The sequence below is a fragment of the Tachyglossus aculeatus genome, chromosome 2 (genome assembly GCF_015852505.1).
Source record: "Tachyglossus aculeatus isolate mTacAcu1 chromosome 2, mTacAcu1.pri, whole genome shotgun sequence".
Lineage (NCBI taxonomy): Eukaryota > Metazoa > Chordata > Mammalia > Monotremata > Tachyglossidae > Tachyglossus > Tachyglossus aculeatus.
The window spans coordinates 112,118,611-112,136,073 of NC_052067.1; positions in this window are offsets into that span (position 1 = coordinate 112,118,611).

Consider the following 17,463-nt stretch of genomic DNA (forward strand, 5'->3'; position numbering starts at 1 on the left):
GATGTGACTTTTTATGTAAAAACTGAAATACTTTAGAAGGCCTCTCCACATCATCTACTGAGAGCTCACCTCCTCCAGGAGGCCTTCCCAGACTGAGCCCCCTTTTTCCTCTCCTCCTCCCCATTCCCCCGCCCTACCTCCTTCCCCTCCCCACAGAACTTGTATATATATTTGTACAGATTTATTACTCTATTTTACTTGTACATATTTACTATTCTATTTATTTTGTTAGTGATGTGCACATAGCTTTAAATGAATGGCTATATAGTAGGCAGACTCTTGGAGTGTAATGACAATAAATGTGGTGGAGAGAACAAGAAAAGTTTCTATGAAGAAGTGGGTTTTTAAGAGAGTTTTAAAGGATTTCCTCATCAGACCAGTGGAATTTGCTACCATGTAAAAGTTAGTTCAACTCTTTTGAGCTTCCATAGGTCTGGAACTGCATCCTGAACTCTTCCCCCCTGTCTCCCCGGTACCTCCAGATTTTAGCTATAACTATTTTACTCATGTCCTTTCTTCATGAAGTTTCACTGTGAGCCTCACTATAACCATCACAACAACCACTGCTACAGCCACCACTCTAGCCACTTCTATGCTTGGCAGACTAGATCTTCTAGGAGTAAAAAGTCTGGGAGCCAGAGCTGGACCGAAGAGGCATAGGGGGAAAGAAGTTGAGAGAGGAGTAGAAGTAGGAGAGGAGGGTTGTGGAGAAGGTACAAAATTCTCCTTTTTTCCATCGCTCAACCTGATCCCTCACTTCATTTGATACTGCTTGATCTTTCCCCATTATTATCCCAGGTCTGACCTCAGACCCCAACTTTGTAGATATCACCAGAAGGCAGGAACTGAGGGCATAGAACTGAAAAGTACAACTCCTTCAAAACCGTGAGCCCATTGTTGGGTAGGGACCATCACTATATGTTGCCGATTTGTACTTCCCAAGTGCTTAGTACAGTGCTCTGCACACAGTAAGTGCTCAATAAATATGATTGAATGAATGAATGAATGAAAAGAGCATAGAATGTAGTGGCAAGAGCAGAGAGTTAGTTCCATAATGGGATCCAGCAGTATTTCAGCTTCAGAAAACCTAGTGTGTGGTGCAGAGAAAAATTAGGTGAGAGGTGGGGCACCCTGGAAAATGGGGATGGGGGGTAGGAGGGACTCAGGCAAAGAGAAGGGAGTGCAAGAGACCAAAAACTTCAGTAAAGAGCAGAAGGAATGGGAATGAGTTACATATCTCTACAGGGCTCAGAGGGCTCTGGGGTAGCTCGGTGGTGTGGGTCTCGGAGGCTTTATGGAGACCCAGTGACACACCCCAAAGGAGTGGGTTCATCCATGGGTACTTAGATCCAGGCACGGAAGAATGAAGCAAATGGACTTACTAAGTTCTGCATGCAACATTATGGCTTTAATGTGTAAAATCGATGAAAAAACTATGGCTTTAATATGTGTGTGTGTGTGTGTGTGTGTCTGTCTGTCTGTCTGTCTGTCTATGTGTCCCAAGATGACCCTGAAGTACCGGCCATCTCAAGATCAAATGCCCACCTGAGCCAGCAGGCAGAGCTCAGAAGTGAAGGTGGGATACTGCCCCCACAACTGAAACTGCCAGATGGACAGCCCAAGCCGGGAATACAGAAGGTGTCCCTCACCCCCGTGCCAATCAAATTAGGTATGGAGGAGGGGGGAGGGCAGAGATTGGATAAACTGAGGCTGGAAGCTGGAATGGCCTAGGAACACAGGTGATAAACAGAACACCGAGACATGCAGCAGGAGCAGCCAGAGCAGCAGCAGCAGCGGCCCGTGTGTCTTTCCCTGCCCAGAAGGCCAGATCCCTGCTCTGCAACTAGAACCAACACACTGAGGAAAGGACCGCGGAATGGGTGAGTGTCTTGCCGAACTTTAATGGGTGGGAGCCAGGTGGCCCGCTGCAGATGGGGAACGTGAGTGGATTCCTCCCATGTAGGGAGAGCACATGGTGAGAGCTAGCCGCCCACCACTTGCCCAGGTAATAGAATGGATTGCTCCTGTGTGGGAAAGTAAGTGGATTCCTCCCATGTGGGAAAGTAAGTGGATTCTTCCCATGTGGGAAAGCACGTGGATTCTTCCCGAGTGGGAAGTGCATATGGGTGAGAGCTAGCCACCTCACCCACATGCGAGTAACACATGATTGTGTTCCTCCCGTTAGGGAAGCTCAAATGTTACTAATTGATCACATTCCTCCTGAAAGGGAAGCTCAGTTTATTGTGCCTAAACAATTAAATGTCAATTCACCTCATGGAATACATTTTATATAAAATTCAGGCTTTCCGTCCCCAGCCGCTCTCTCTTTCTCTTGCTGCTCCTATTACCGAACGAACCTGTCCCTGGACAACGAATGACACTTTGTGTGTTTACATTATATATAGGCCTATGAAAAAGCTATGCAGCAAATGCGCAAAACATAGCCAAACCTTGAACATAAGGTATTAAATCTCCTAGGGTCCCACAAGCAAAGTTATTGCATTGTAGACTGTGAGCCCATTCATTCATTCATTCAACCGTATTTATTGAGCGCTTACTGTGTGCAGAGCACTGTAATAAGTGCTTTGATTGTTGGGTAGGGACTGCCTCTGTTGCCAAATAATACTTTCCAAGTGCTTGGTACAGTGCTCTGCACACAGTAAGCACTCAATAAATATGATTGATTGAATGAATGAATGAGTGAATATTATATCCCAGTGTCTTGCCCCATCACGGAGCAGTTGTGTGCATGCACCAACCTCTAACCCAGATGGACAGGTCCCTGAACCCCTTTTCCTTTCTCGTACTTGGCTGGTCCCTTACAGAGCCTTGGTCCGGGTGCCACTGGGTGAGCCAAGCACACTCCGGGCTTTCCTAACCTCCCATCTAGTTTGAAAGGAGCAGCAGCATTCCCAGCTTGACATGGCTTTTATGGAGGGGGTGTGAATGTGGAAGCTGGGCCTCTGTATTCCTCTGACCAAGCAGACAAGCATACCGTATCACTGCCATGTTTTGGAAAAGATTGTCTGCCTTTAACACATAACACTGGGCTTCTTCCTATGGACCCTAATGTACATATGAACATTTAGTGGAAATGGCAGGAGGGGAAGGTTCTGGGAATTAGCATGAGATGTTTAGTCCCTGTTAAGTGCAACCATGGGTCATGTCTGCAAGCTGTAGCCTCTAACTGCAAGTCCTTCGTTACCCATACGTAGACAACTAAGGGTATGTAACAATTCCAGATAATAGAGGAGATGTTGGGCCTTTTGAAAATGGAATCATTTTGGCTCGCTCTGGTTGGGCGACTGTGGATATATCTCAGGCCAGTCTCATATTCAGACTCAGAGATCATAAGATGACAGCATGCTAGGGCTCATAGAGTGAATGAGGAGATTGTGTGGAGATAGTATAAAGGAAGATTGGATCAAGGGAGTGTATCAGAATCAGAAGGAGATAAAACAGAGGAATTGGTTTAGCAGAAAGAGCATGGGCTTTGGAGTCAGAGGATGTGTGTTCTAATTCCTGCTCTGCCACTTGTCTGCTGTGTGACCTTGGGAAATCCACTTAACTTCTCTGTGCCTCAGCTCCTTCATCTGTAAAATGGGGTTGAAGACAACCTGATTACCTTGTATGTACCCCAGCACTTAGACAGTGCTTGGCACATAGTAAGCACTTAACAGATACCATAACTATTATTATTAGAGTTTGGGCTTCTGCTGTACTGGTTACCTACTCTGTCCTTCTATCCAGAAAAAGAAGCCAGAAATATTGGTAACAGTGGCAAAATTAGCCTGGGAATTTAGAGACCTGGATTAAAGTCCTGGTTCTGAGATTGAGAAACATTGCCACAGGAACAATCAATCAATGTTATTTATTGATTGCTTCCTATGTAAAGAGTACTATACTAGGCACTTGGGAGAGAATAATACAGTAGAGTTGGCAGGCATGCTTACTTTACACAAGGGGTTAATAGTCTAGAAGGGGCGACAGATATTAAAGTAAATTACTGATGGTGGGGTGGAAGAGTGTAGGATTTGTACTTAAGTGCTGTGGGTCTAGGGGTGAATATCAAGTTCTTAAGGCTACACATACAAATGGAGCACGATGGCTTTGGAAAATTGGAGGGAGTCAAGAGACTGGAGGTCTAGGGAGGGGAAATGGACATATTTGCAGGAAGGGGTGTATGGAGAGAAAGCAGGTGAGGAGGTTGCAATCTGAGTGTAATTTCATAGTTGTCAGGTTAGAGATTGTAGAATGACTAAAGATGATGAGATCAAGCATCCGTCCAAGTTAGTGAGTAGGTCAGGTTGGTTAGGGCCAATGTGTGAGGTCAGTGGAGTTGAGCAGTGACAGTAAGAGGTCAATTGTAAAAGTAACAGTAAGGGCTGTTGGGAATATCCAAATGATATTGAAGTCTGTGATTCTCAGTGAAAGAAAGAAGTAACATGAGATAGGGATAAAAATGACTCAGAAAGTTGGAGACTGGGCCCGAGAATGTGTAGATGATGTCAACAAGTAGCTGAAGTGGTTGGTAGATACAGATTACATGGACTTTAAAGAAAAGGAAAAGCAATGGGTATGGTGGCAGGTGAGGAAGCAAAACTAGGGGCAAAGAAGGAGGTCAACTCTTCCTCCTTTAATAATAATAATAATAATGATGATGATGGTATTTATTAAGCACTTACTATGTGCAAAGCACTGTTCTAAGCACTGGGAAGGTTACAGGGTGATCAAGTTGTCCCACGGGGGGCTCACAGTCTTAATTCCCATTTTACAGATGAAATAACTGAGGCACAGAGAAGTTAAGTGACTTGCCCAAAATCACACAGCTGACAGCTGGCGGAGCCGGGTTTGATCCATGACCTCTGACTCCAAAAGCCATGCTCTTTCCACTGAGCCATGCTGCTTCTCAGTGAGCCTTGGGAAATGGGAGAATATGCGGTTCCCTCGGGAAAGGGCTTTGGGGGAGACAGTGTCAGCTGGGAAGAACAAGGCTTTATTGATGTCAAGGAGGAACACTGACTGGGTCAAGGATGAAGGGAAGCCTTCCCAAGATGGATGTGGGAGCTGTATACCAGAAATGGATGGAGAGGATAATGCAAGGGGTGGGGAGGAGTTAGAAGGGAGCGAGCTGATAGGAGCCAGCATAAGCAGGGGGATAATGTGTGTTGTGGTGGAAAAAAAAATCAGAGATGAGGTAATTAAAGGGAGGGTGTTGGGGAGACATGGTGAAGCTTATTTACATTAATGTCTGTCTCCCCCTCTAGACTGTAAGCTCCTTATGGGAAGAGAATGTGCCTGCCAACTTAGCTATATTATACTCTCTCAGTGCTATATAATAATAATGATTATTATTACAATACAACAATAAACAGTGATATTCACTGCCCTCAATGTACATTAATAATTATGATAATGAAGTTGGAGTGGGTTTAGGAGAGAATGTTTAGAGCAGTAGCAGAACTCAGCAAAAGTTCCTTTGGCACTGTCCCAGGGTTGAATACAGAATCTTGGCTGAATCACTGCTCCCTGTGAGTGAAATAAGATGGGGAGGTTGGCGTGCCTTCCCTTTGGCTCAGTCCCAAGATTTGGGGTTGAGTCTCTGCTCCCGGTGTCCGGAGCGGGGCTGGAGAATTGGTATCCCGTGCAACATCCTTGGCTTCCTTGCTTCTGAATTTCCTGGATTATCTCTTGCACCATCTTATATTCACCTTCCATTTCTCTAGCTCCTGGAGAACCCCTTATTAGTATATTACAGTGGGTGCAGGGCAGGGGGAGTAGGGACAGAGAGAATTTCCGACTCAGACACTGGTCCAACAATTCAAAAGCCCAGTCTCTTATAGCTCTGCTTCCAACCTGATTACATTGTTTCGACCCCAGTGGATAGAACAGTGCTTGGCATGTAGTAAGCGCTTAACAAGCACCACAGTAATTTATTTATTTATTCTCCATAAAACTATGAACTGTGAACACCTGTCTATTCCCAGGAGGTTTCCCATGACTGACTGAGAAATCTCCATGGAATGTTTTCACTGGAAAAAACTTACATGTTCTTTGTAAAGCAGACTGAACTATTGTCATCTGATACCTTCAGTTTGCTAAGAAGCAGAATCTGTAGGGAGTGGAATTCAAAAGTTCTGTCATTTTAAGTGGTGTAATACCAAGTAACCTTGGGTTGCATGCTAGTGATAGGTTTGCTCTGTGCAGATTTGTGTAAATATCACAATCTGGAAGAAAAATATTTCATTCAAAAATTGTCACTTCTGACCAGACATGGGCTAGAGGCTGCAGATAGTGGTTATTGCTTGCAAGCTAGTCAAGGATTTATAGGGAAAGTGGTCTTGTCTGAATATATATAAAGTGAAACATAAAACATAAAACCAAAGAGATCCCAGGTTCCATTGTGATTCACAATGCTTGTTTGCATTGATGAATGTGTCTCCCAGGTTTTAAAGTGGAACCTAAGAGCATTTATATTATAAATTTTTTCCCAAAACCTTCTGTGTTAATTTCTTTTATTTCATTTATGGCAAATAAAATAGGTGCTATCAAATGTTAAAAGACCTGTCCCAGTAATTGCTGATTAGCATGATTTCTTGGTCCATATTTAATTCCATGAATATCACTTCTAATGGAACATTAACTCCTTTCAGTAGTAGCGGTAATTTTTATTAAGGTATATGTATATGCAGCATATATATGCAGAGCATATATATAGCACTAGTATATGCAGAGCACTGTACTAAGTACTGAGACCCTCACTCAGGTTCTGTTTAGTGCCCTATAGTCGCACTTTCATAAGGGGCACTGAGTGTAGTGGGGAAAGCACCATTGGTATTCCTACTTATTCCAGATTCACCAAATATACAGGAAGAATCTGGATAAATATTGAAGATGAACAATGGCTAAAGGAGCAAGCCCAGACTTGCCTTACTGCATGGCATTACCAATATTAAGTTGGAGGTGCCTAGAACAGCTCTTTGACATATAGTAAGTCAGTCCATCAGTATTGTTTATTGAGTGGATCTGTGCAGAATGCTTGAGAGAGTACAAAAGAATAGTAATGATTGCTTCTCTTAAGGAACTTACTATATAGAAAGGGAGGTAGGCTATATAATAAATTACTATTAGAAAGTAACAATCAGATGTAAAAACATAATGATAGATGATAGATAGCAATGATGTTTATTGAGCACCTACTGTGTGTGCAAAATACTGTACTAAGTACTATAGTACCAATAAGGAGCTTGAAGTCTAGAGATATTCATTAAAAGAAATTACAGATAGGGGAAATAGCAGAGTATAAGAGCAGTGTATTTAAGTGCTCAGGTGATTCAGAAGTACTGAAATGGCATTTGGGATGGAAAATAAGGAGAGAAGATGACAGATAAATAAGAGAAGGCCTCCTGGAGAAGATGTGATTTCGGGAAGATCTTGAAAATGGGAAGAGCAGAGAATTGCCAGATCTGGAAAAGAAAATGACTCTCCCCTGCTTCAAAGCCTTCCTGAAGGCACATCTCCTCCAAGAGGCCTTCCCAGACTAAGCTCCACTTTTCCTCATCTCCCCCTCCCTTCTGTGTCATACTGACTTGCTCCATATGCTCTCCCCTGCCCAGCCCCACTGCACTTATGTATATATATGTAATTGTATTGATGTCTGTCTCCCCCCCGCTAGACTGTGAACTCATTGTGGGCAGGTAATATCACTGTTTATTATTGTATTGTACTTTCCCAAGCACTTAGTATAGTGTTCTGGACACGGTAAGTACTTAATAAATATGATTGATTGAATGAATGAATGAAGCAACTTTCCCAAGGTCACATAACAGACAAGTGGTGGAGCTAGGATTAGAACCTATGACCTGAGATAGATACAGTTTATCAGGTTGGACACAGTCCCTAGCCCACATAGTGCTCATAGTTTAACTAGGAGGGAGTAGGATTTAATCCCCATTTCATGATTTCACAATTTACATAGGCAGAGAGTGTGTCTACAAACTCTGTTATGTTGGGGACTCTGTATATTATAACTCTGTATATTATATATACAATATATTGTGTATATTGTATATATTATATATACAATATATTGTATATATTGTATCCAGCACTTAGAACAGTGCTTTGCACATTGTAAGTGCTTAATAAATGCCATCATTATTGTACTTCCCCAAGTGTTTAGTACAGTGCTCCTCACACAGTAAGCACTCAATAAATATGATTGAGTGATTGATTGAGCCAGTAAGGATGGAAAAGTATTGTTGTTGGGGAAGAAGGCACTGGAAGGCAATCTGCTACAAATCAAAACTCACCTGCACTGGGCAGCAAAACTATGGGAGAGAACCCAGGGTGGAGACTCATGTTTACTGCATGGAAGGAGGCAGTAGTAAACCACTTCCATATTTTTACTAAGAAAACTATGGATACACTACCAGAATGATTGCAGATGGAGGTGGGGTGTTCTGGGAGAGATGTGTCCATGGCATTGCCATGGGTAGGAGACAATTTGACAGCATAAGACAAGACAAGAGAGAAGAATTAAAGCTGATGAGGATGAATTTCTGATAGAGAGGTCATCTAGGTAGGTGTCTGGATTTACACCAGCAATATTCCGCAGCTCATGCCTAGGAGTGGAAGTGTACTATGGAGGTGATCCAGGGCCATGGGTTAGTGGTATGAGATCATAAGAGGGACAGAGGAGCAACGGAGTTGAGTTCAGTGGAGAATCCATACTGAGGCATTAATTTGTACATCAAGAGAAGGTACTTTGGGTATGAGATTAAATGGGGCATGATGACTTTAAAAAATTGAAGGTGGTTAAAAGTTCAGCGGTTTCTGTAGGGGAACAGGATAGATTTTGTGGTGATAGGTATGTGTTAGAGAAGGCAGAGGAGGTTAAAGGAATTTCAGAGTTGGTGATGGTAGAGATAGTAATAATAATAATAATGATGGTATTTGTTAAGTGCTTACTATGTGCAAAGCACTGTTCTAAGCGCTGGGAAGGATACAAGGTGATCAGGTTGTCCCACGTGGGGCTCACAGTCTTCATCCCCATTTTACAGATGAGGGAACTGAGGCACAGAGAAGTTGTGACCTCCCCAAAGTCACACAGCTGACAATTGGTGGAGCCGGGATTTGAACTCATGACCTTTGACTCCAAAGCCCAGGCTCTTTCCACTGAGCCACGCTGCTTCTGACTACAGATGATAAGATTGAATTTGTGTCCAAGTTAATGAGTAGTTAAGGTTGAGTGGAGCAGATCATTGGAGTTGATGAGTGAGAAGAAGTAGACAGCAGAAGCGTCATCTGCAACACCTATATTAATATTGGAGTCTTCACGGATCAATGCAGGCATGGAGAAAGAGAGAAGAAATGTGGCAAAAAGTTCCAGAATGTTCAGAAATTTGTAGGAGGGGCTCAGGGATAGTAGATGATCATGACCAGTACTAGGGTGGATAGTAGAGCAGTGTGATATGTGTTTCAAAATGAGGGAAAGAGAGGGATAGGAATGAAGGGATAGTGCTAAAGCAGCATTGGGCTGGGAGAAAGAAGCTGACTCCTCCTTTCCCAGTCAATCATCAATCGTATTTATTGAGCATGTATTATTACTAGTAATACAGTCAATGAGTCTTGGAGAGTGGGGGAGGATAAGCCCCCTGTGGTGAGGGTGGAAGAGGAGATAATGTCAACTGAGGTGACATCTGGGTCTCAGTAATCATAAGGAGGAGCTGTAACTGGATCACGAATGGGTCAGGGATGAAGAGAAGCTTTCACATGATGGAGTGGGCTTTGTAGGCCACACTTATATGAAGCTGTAGGGAAGAGTGATGGTGCAAGAGGTGGCGAGGGATCGGGTGGAAGTGAGCTGATGGGACTGGAATATGAAGGGGATGAGGGGCAGCTCTGGGAAAGAAAGGCAGGGATTGGCTGAAGACAGGAGGAAAGTACGGCACAAAGGTGGAGAGGGGTTCAATGGAAGGGAATCAGTGGGGGTCCTGGGTCAGAATAACAGGGATGGGGTGGGACAGGGGGTTGGGGTGGTGCAAGATAGGGGGAGAGGTTGTATAGTGAGAAATGAAGGATCATGCTGAGAAGAAAGGCTGGGGTTGGGCTGATTAGAGGGTGGGGATTGAAGGACATGGTGAGGTCAGGGAAGTTTATGGGTTATAGGAGAGGTTGATAGCAGCAATTACAGTTTAATCTGGTGGTTCTATTGATTAACTGCTGAATTGAATTCATATTCTTGGTGCCCTTGAGTGTAAAGATTAAAATGCTTAGGAGTGAACAGGCATCTGAGTTGATGTGAAGGCAGCCAGTTGTGACATGTTAAAATACAGATCTTTGTCAACAAGGTGGCAGGCAGCCTCCACTGTTTATTTTGGCCAGACTGTAGGCAGTTGTACTTCCCAAGCGCTAAGTACAGTGCTCTGCACACAGTAAGTGCTCAGTAAATACGAATGAATGAGGGAGAGGTAAAATGGTGTCATCCTCGACTCCGCTCTCTCGTTCACTCCTCACATCCAATCCATCACCAAAACCTGCCGGTCTCACCTCCGCAACATCGCCAAGATCCACCCTTTCCTCTCCATCCAAACCGCTACCCTGCTGGTTCAATCTCTCATCCTCTCCCGACTGGATTACTGCATCAGCCTCCTCTCTGATCTCCCATCCTCCTGTCTCTCCCTACTTCAATCTATACTTCATGCTGCTGCCTGGATCATCTTTATGCAGAAACGCTCGGGACATGTTACTCCTCTCCTCAAAAATCTCCAGTGGCTGCCAGTCAACCTAAGCATCAAGCAAAAACTCCTCACTCTCAGCTTCAAGGCTCTCCATCATCTCGCCCCCTCCTACCTCACCTCCCTTATCTCCATCTACAGCCCAGCGCACACCCTCTGCTCCTCTGCCGCTAATCCTCACTGTGCCTCGTTCTCGCCTGTCCCGCCGTCAACCCCCGGCCCACGTCCTCCACCTGGCCTGGAATGCCCTCCCTCTGCACATCCACCAAGCTAGCTCTCTTCCTCCCTTCAAAGCCCTACTGAGAGCTCACCTCCTCCACCACCTTACCTCCTTCCCCTCCCCACAGCACCTGTATATATGTATATATGTTTGTACATATTTATTACTCTATTTTACTTGTACATATTCATTCTATTTATTTTACTTTGTTAATATGTTTTGTTTTGTTGTCTCTCTTCCCCTTCTAGACTGTGAGCCCGCTGTTGGGTAGGGACCGTCTCTATATGTTGCCAACTTGTACTTCCCAAGCGCTTAGTACAGTGCTCTGCACACAGTAAGCACTCAATAAATACTATTGAATGAATGAATGAATGAATAAAATGAAGGAATGGCCTTTTATTGACTACAGTAGTTTGGGAGTGAGTTCTTTTTATCCCAGCATTTGGCTGTAGTTGTTGCAATTTTGGAAACAACTGATATGTCTCCTAGGTGAGTCATCTTACAGTTCCTCTAGTCTGTGAACTAGTTCTCCAGAAAAGTGATTTTTATGTTGTACTCTCCCAAGCATTTAGTATAGTGCTCTGCACATAGTAATCACTCAATAAATTTGATTGATTGATCTTTATTTGACGCTTGGTAGATAGGGTCTGCTGCTGCTGTTGCTGAGTATTTTTTGGCTGTGGATTTATGTTCTGCCTTAAGCTGTAATCAAGTGGTGGATGATATGGAAATTAGGGAATGCTGAATGTTCTTTATTCGGCTGTTCAGGGATGTTGTCTGGAGTTGAAAGAGGAGAACATTCCCATGCTGAACCTGATTTTTGTGACTGCTTGGCTCTGCCACCACTGCTGTGTATCATATTCCTATGATAGTTTTTTCTGTTCTGCAGAAGCAAGACTAAGGAGAGGCCTACTATGTATAGTTTTTCTTGAAACTCCCCCTTATGGCTGAAGTCCCAGGAGTAGCTGCCCCATGATTATACAGAATCCAGGAGTCATTCCCTGCTTAATCCACTTCCTTTTAGTCTAAAGGGAAGGGGAATCTTGTTTGGTTGACATCAGGTAAAGTCATAAATGATTTTGCAGCCCCAAATTCCAGTGATGCCTTTTGGCAAAAGAGAAGAAGTGTTTTCCATGTTATGTCTCAACAGTCATATGAGGAAGTGGAGAGGACATATGTCCTTTCTCATTTAGCAGTGAATTTTTTTACTTGCCCAAAGGTTAGTGGACTCCAGGATGCCATACAGTAGTGTCCAAAGTCCTGAATTACAATTTCTAGGGCAATTTCATTCTAATAGACTACCTCATCATCAGCGAGGTGTAACAGAGCCTCCCCAGTGTCTTCCAAAATGGGTTGACTGAGGCCACAGCTCCCAGCAGGGTGAGTAGTATCTGCAAATAATGTTTGTATTAATAAATGTCATTATTACTATTAAATCCTTGTAGAGGCCATTATTAACTGCGGTAATCAAACTTGTATACAAGGTCTAGTCCTGTTCAACCTATTATTTGAAGTCATGGATGGGGGTACAACAAATAATTTGAAGGCTGGTGTCCAAACTGACTCCAGTTCTTTGGGCCCACACCAATTTCCTTAAGTTATCATGCCCCAGTTAGCCTCCATACCCAAACTACCTTCCACTGTTATAGTTAGGGAATGTGTCTATCAACACTGTGACTGATAGATTGATTTATTGATGCGCAAATTGATGTCTTCAACACCAACCTCCTTACTGAACTTAACTCACTTGCTTGCCTAGCCCTTCACTGATCTCGTATCACTAACCTATAATCCTGGATCACCTCCACAGTCTGCTTTCTTCATGCCTGTGCATAGACTGTGGAGTGTTGCTGGCAGAAATCCAGATATCAGGCAGATTTATCCATCTGAATTTCATCTTGCCTGCCTGAACTCTGCCTTGTCCTCCATTTGGCAACATTATTCCTCCATCCTTATTGAGTCCCGTTTTCATTGCCCTTACCAGTTGTTTCAGACATTTAAATTATTCCTCAATCTCTCCCATTCCCATATCTCCCCATCTCTTGCCCCAGTGACCTTGCCATGTAAGGCTATTACCAATAATACCTAATTATCAATAAGCTATTTTTGACCAAATTGAAACCATCAGGTGTGAACTCCCTAAACTCTCTTCTCTTTTCCATTCCTTCTCTCCTTCTACTCTCTTCCCATCCCTCCTTTGACTTTCCCATCTTTCCTTGCAGTATCTCAAGGAGAGATCTCCTGCCTTCTCTCAAAATCCACTGTCTCTAACCTTATCTTTTCATAGATATCATAACACTTACCCCTTCCCTTCATCCCTCCCTGACCAATATCTTCAACTGCTTACCTTCCAATGGGTTCTTCCCCATTGCTTTCAAACATGCTCATATATCCCCATTCTAAAAAAAACCCCTCCCTTGACCCCACGGTTCTCTCCAGTTATTACCCCATCTTTTTGCTACCATTTATTTACAAATTCCATGAATGAGATGTATACACAGAGTGTCTCTGCTTCCACTCTTCCAATTCTCTGCTTGACCCTTTCCAAACTGGGTTATGTCCCCTTCACTTCAGGGAAACTGCTCTCCCAAAGACCACTAATAATTTCCTTCTTGCCAAATTCAACAGCCTCTAGTCTATCCTAATCCACCTCAGCTGCTTTCAAAACTGTCGACCACTTTCCTCCTGGAAATGCTACATGCCCTTGGCTTCACTGTCACTGACTTCTCCTGATTCTCCTACTATCTCTCTTCCCATTTATTCTCAGTCTCTTTAGCAGACTTCTCCTCTGTTTCCCATGCTCTAACTCTTGAAGTTCCTCAGTCTGTTCTGGGTCTCCTGTTAACCCTTTTCCTTGGAAAACTCATTTACTCCCAAGACTTCAACTACCACCACTATGTGGATGATTCCCAAATCCTCATCTCCAGCCCTGATTCATTCATTCATTCAATTGTATTTATTGAGCTGTGTGCAGAGCACTGTACTAACCACTTGGGAAGTACAAGTTGGCAACATATAGAGACGGTTCCTACCCAACAACGGGCTCACAGTCTAGAAGGGGGAGACAGACAACAAAACATGTGGACCGTGTCAAGTCATCAGAATGAACAGAAATAAAGCTAGATGCACATCATTAACAAAATAAATAGAATAGTAAATATGTACAAGTAAAATAAATAGAGTAATAAATCTGTACAAACATATATACAGGTGCTGTGGGGAGGGGAAGGAGGTAGGGTGGGGGGATGGAGAGGAGGAGAGGAAAAAGGGGGCTCAGGCTGGGAAGGTCTCCTGGAGGAGGTGAGCTTTCAGTAAGGCTTTGAAAGGAGGAAGAGAGCTAGCTTGGCGGATGTGTGGAGGGAGGGCATTCCAGGCTAGGGTGAGGACGTGGGCCGGGGGTCGACAGCGGGGCAGGAGAGAACAAGGTACAGTGAGGAGGTTAACAGCAGAGGAGCGGAGTGTGTGGGCTGGGCTGTAAACAGAGAGAAGGGAGGTGAGGTAGGAGGGGGCGAGGTGATGGAGAGCCTTGAAGGCGAGAGTGAGGAGTTTTTGCTTGATGCTTAGGTTGACTGGCAGCCACTGGAGATTTTTGAGGAAGGGAGTAACATGCCCAGAGTGTTTCTGCACAAAGATGATCCAGGCAGCAGCGTGAAGTATAGACAGAAGTGGGGAGAGACAGGAGGATGGGAGATCAGAGAGGAGGCTGATGCAACCTGATCTATTTCTTTCTCTGCAGCCTCATATTTCCTCCTGACTTTAGGACATTTCTATCTGGATGTCCTGCTGAAACCTCAAACCAAACATTTCCAAAACAGAATTCATCATCTTCCTACCCAAACCCTTCCCTTTCCCTAACTTTCCCATCTTTGTGCACAGTACCACAATCCTCCCTGCCCCCAAGCCCAAAACCTTGGCATTATCCTCCACTCATCACTCTCATTCTTTTTTTTATAATGGCATTTGTTAAGTGCTTACTATGTGCCAGGCACTGAACTAATTGCTGGGGTAGATATAAGATAATCAAGGCAGACACAGTCCCTGTTCCACACTGGGCTAACAGTTTTAATAATCATTTTACAGAAGAGGTAACTGAGGGTCAGAGAAGTGAAGTGACTTGCCCAGGTTCACAGAGCAGAGAAGTGGCAGAACCAGGATTAGAACCCATCTTCTGATTCTCAAGCCCTTGCTCTTTTCACCAGGTCATACTGCTTCTCAATCTACATATTTAATTTTTCGCCGAATCCTGTCTGTTCTACCTTCACAACATTGCTAAAATCTGCCTTTTTCTCTCCTTCCAAACTGCTACCATGTGGGTTATCCTAGCCCAACTTGACTACTGCATCAGCTTCCTTGATGACCACCATGCTTCCTGACTCTCCCAACTTTACTTCATTCTTCACTCTGCTGCCCAGATCATTTTTCTAAAAATATGATTTTTCCTACTCCTCAAGAACCTCTACTGGCTGCCCATCCACCTCCATATCCAACAGGAACGCCTTATCATTTGCTTTAAAGCACTCAGTCACCTTGTCCCCTCCTGGCATACTTCACTGATTTATTTCTACAACCCAGGAACTTCACTTTGCTCCTCTACTACCTATTCACTAAGTGAGGTACAGTGAGTAGGGGCTAATCAATAGGTGAGAGCAGAAGAAACATCAGCCCAGTGAGGATTAATTAGGAACGGGGTGACAGTGTAGAGTAGAGAAAAAGAATGAGAAATTAACATGACATACAGTAGTATGGCATAAGGCAGACTTTACATGCACTCAGTGTTTAAGCGAGTCTGTACAGGTCTTCTCTGAGCCCCTAAAATAGAACACTCATCTCAAAATTTGATCTTCCTATCCAAACGGGGTTAAACTGTCATTTTGCGCAGCGGGAAGGTGGTGGACCATATGTTTCACTTTTCTGACTCTTCTGGGAAGTCAAGCTCTCACTGTCTCCTGGAAGACTGAACAGAAGGCTTTTTCAACTCAATAAAAGTAATTTATAGAAAGAGGCATAAGAGAAAGATGATTTCAATACAAAAAAAGCAGAAAAAGAAAGGCTAATTAATATGTTTCATTTTAAGCTTGTTTGGAAGCAGGAATTGTGTCTTCTACATCTACTGTACTTGTCCAAGAGCTCAGTACTGTGAGCTCATTGTGGTCCAATTCCAGTAAAACTGGGGTAAATTGGTTGTCTTTGGGGAGGCAGAACAGGATGGGTCTTATCCAGGGACTGCGCTAAAAGAGCTTTTTGCTGGCAGCTTTTCTCCCGCATCCCCATGAATCCCCAAGAATGAACCAGGCAGGATCCTGTTCTGTGCTTCATGTGCCCCACAACCTGCCCCCTCTTCTGAAGCAAAACCAAAACAAAAATTAGTAGCCTTAGAAATGGAATTATTGCCTCGTAAAGCAGCTTCTATAATACCCAGTCTTGGCTAATTCATCAAATAGGAGGACTGTTGTCCATGAAGCCAGATTAATAATAATGATAGCATTTATTAAGCGCTTATTATGTGCAAAGCACTGTTCTAAGCTCTGGGGAGGTTACAGGGTGATGAGGTTGTCCCACGGGGGGCTTACAGTCTTCATCCCCATTTTACAGATGAGGTAATTGAGGCACAGAGAAGTTAAGTGACTTGCCCAAAGTCACACAGTTGGCAATTGGCAGTGCTGGGATTTGAACCCATGACCTCTGACTCCAAAGCCCGTGCTCTTTCCACTGAGCCACGCTGCTACCTTAATGTGGAACATTAAGGTGCACACACAGATGAAGAATAGTGCCATGTCCTCAAAGCAAAAATGCTGAAGGTTGATGTCAAGATTACAGAGATGTCAGAAGTCATCTTTCTGCCCTGCATTGCTTCTGCTTCTAAAGCACTTGGTGACCTTGACTTCTCAAAGATAGTAATTTCTGAAATAAATATAGAAAAGAGTCTTGAGGGCTCTGTAATTAGTTGGATCCACATTCTCTTCTCGCCACATGATCTGATTCACATTTCCTGAAAGTGCTTGTCTCTTATGGACTGTTTTGATTTTCTAATGGAGAAACGAGGATAGATGCAGCATGGAGGCAGAGCATGAGAAAGATAGAAAAGGGAGCAACTGCTACCCCTTTGAAGAGAGAGGAAGAAGTGGTGGTGAAATATAACGTTTAGAGGTGAAAGGAGGATTTTACTGTCCTGTAGAGGAAGGGTTACAAAGAAAAGCATCATAAAGCTAAATGTAACTGAGTTGCAATGTTCATTAGATTCTGGGCAGCTCCAAGAAAATTCTGCGAAGGGGAACCAGCTTTGTCTCCAGACACCTATTGAGAAGCAGTGTTGCTTATTGGAAAGAGCCTGGGCTTGGAAGTCAAAGGTCGTGGGTTCGAATCCCAGATCTGCCACTTATCTGCTGGGTGGCCTTGGGCAAGTCACTTCACTTCTCAGTTCCCTCTTCTGAAAAATTAGGATGAAGATTATGAGCCCCACATGGGACAAGCTGATTACTTTGTATCTACCCCAGTGCCTAGAAC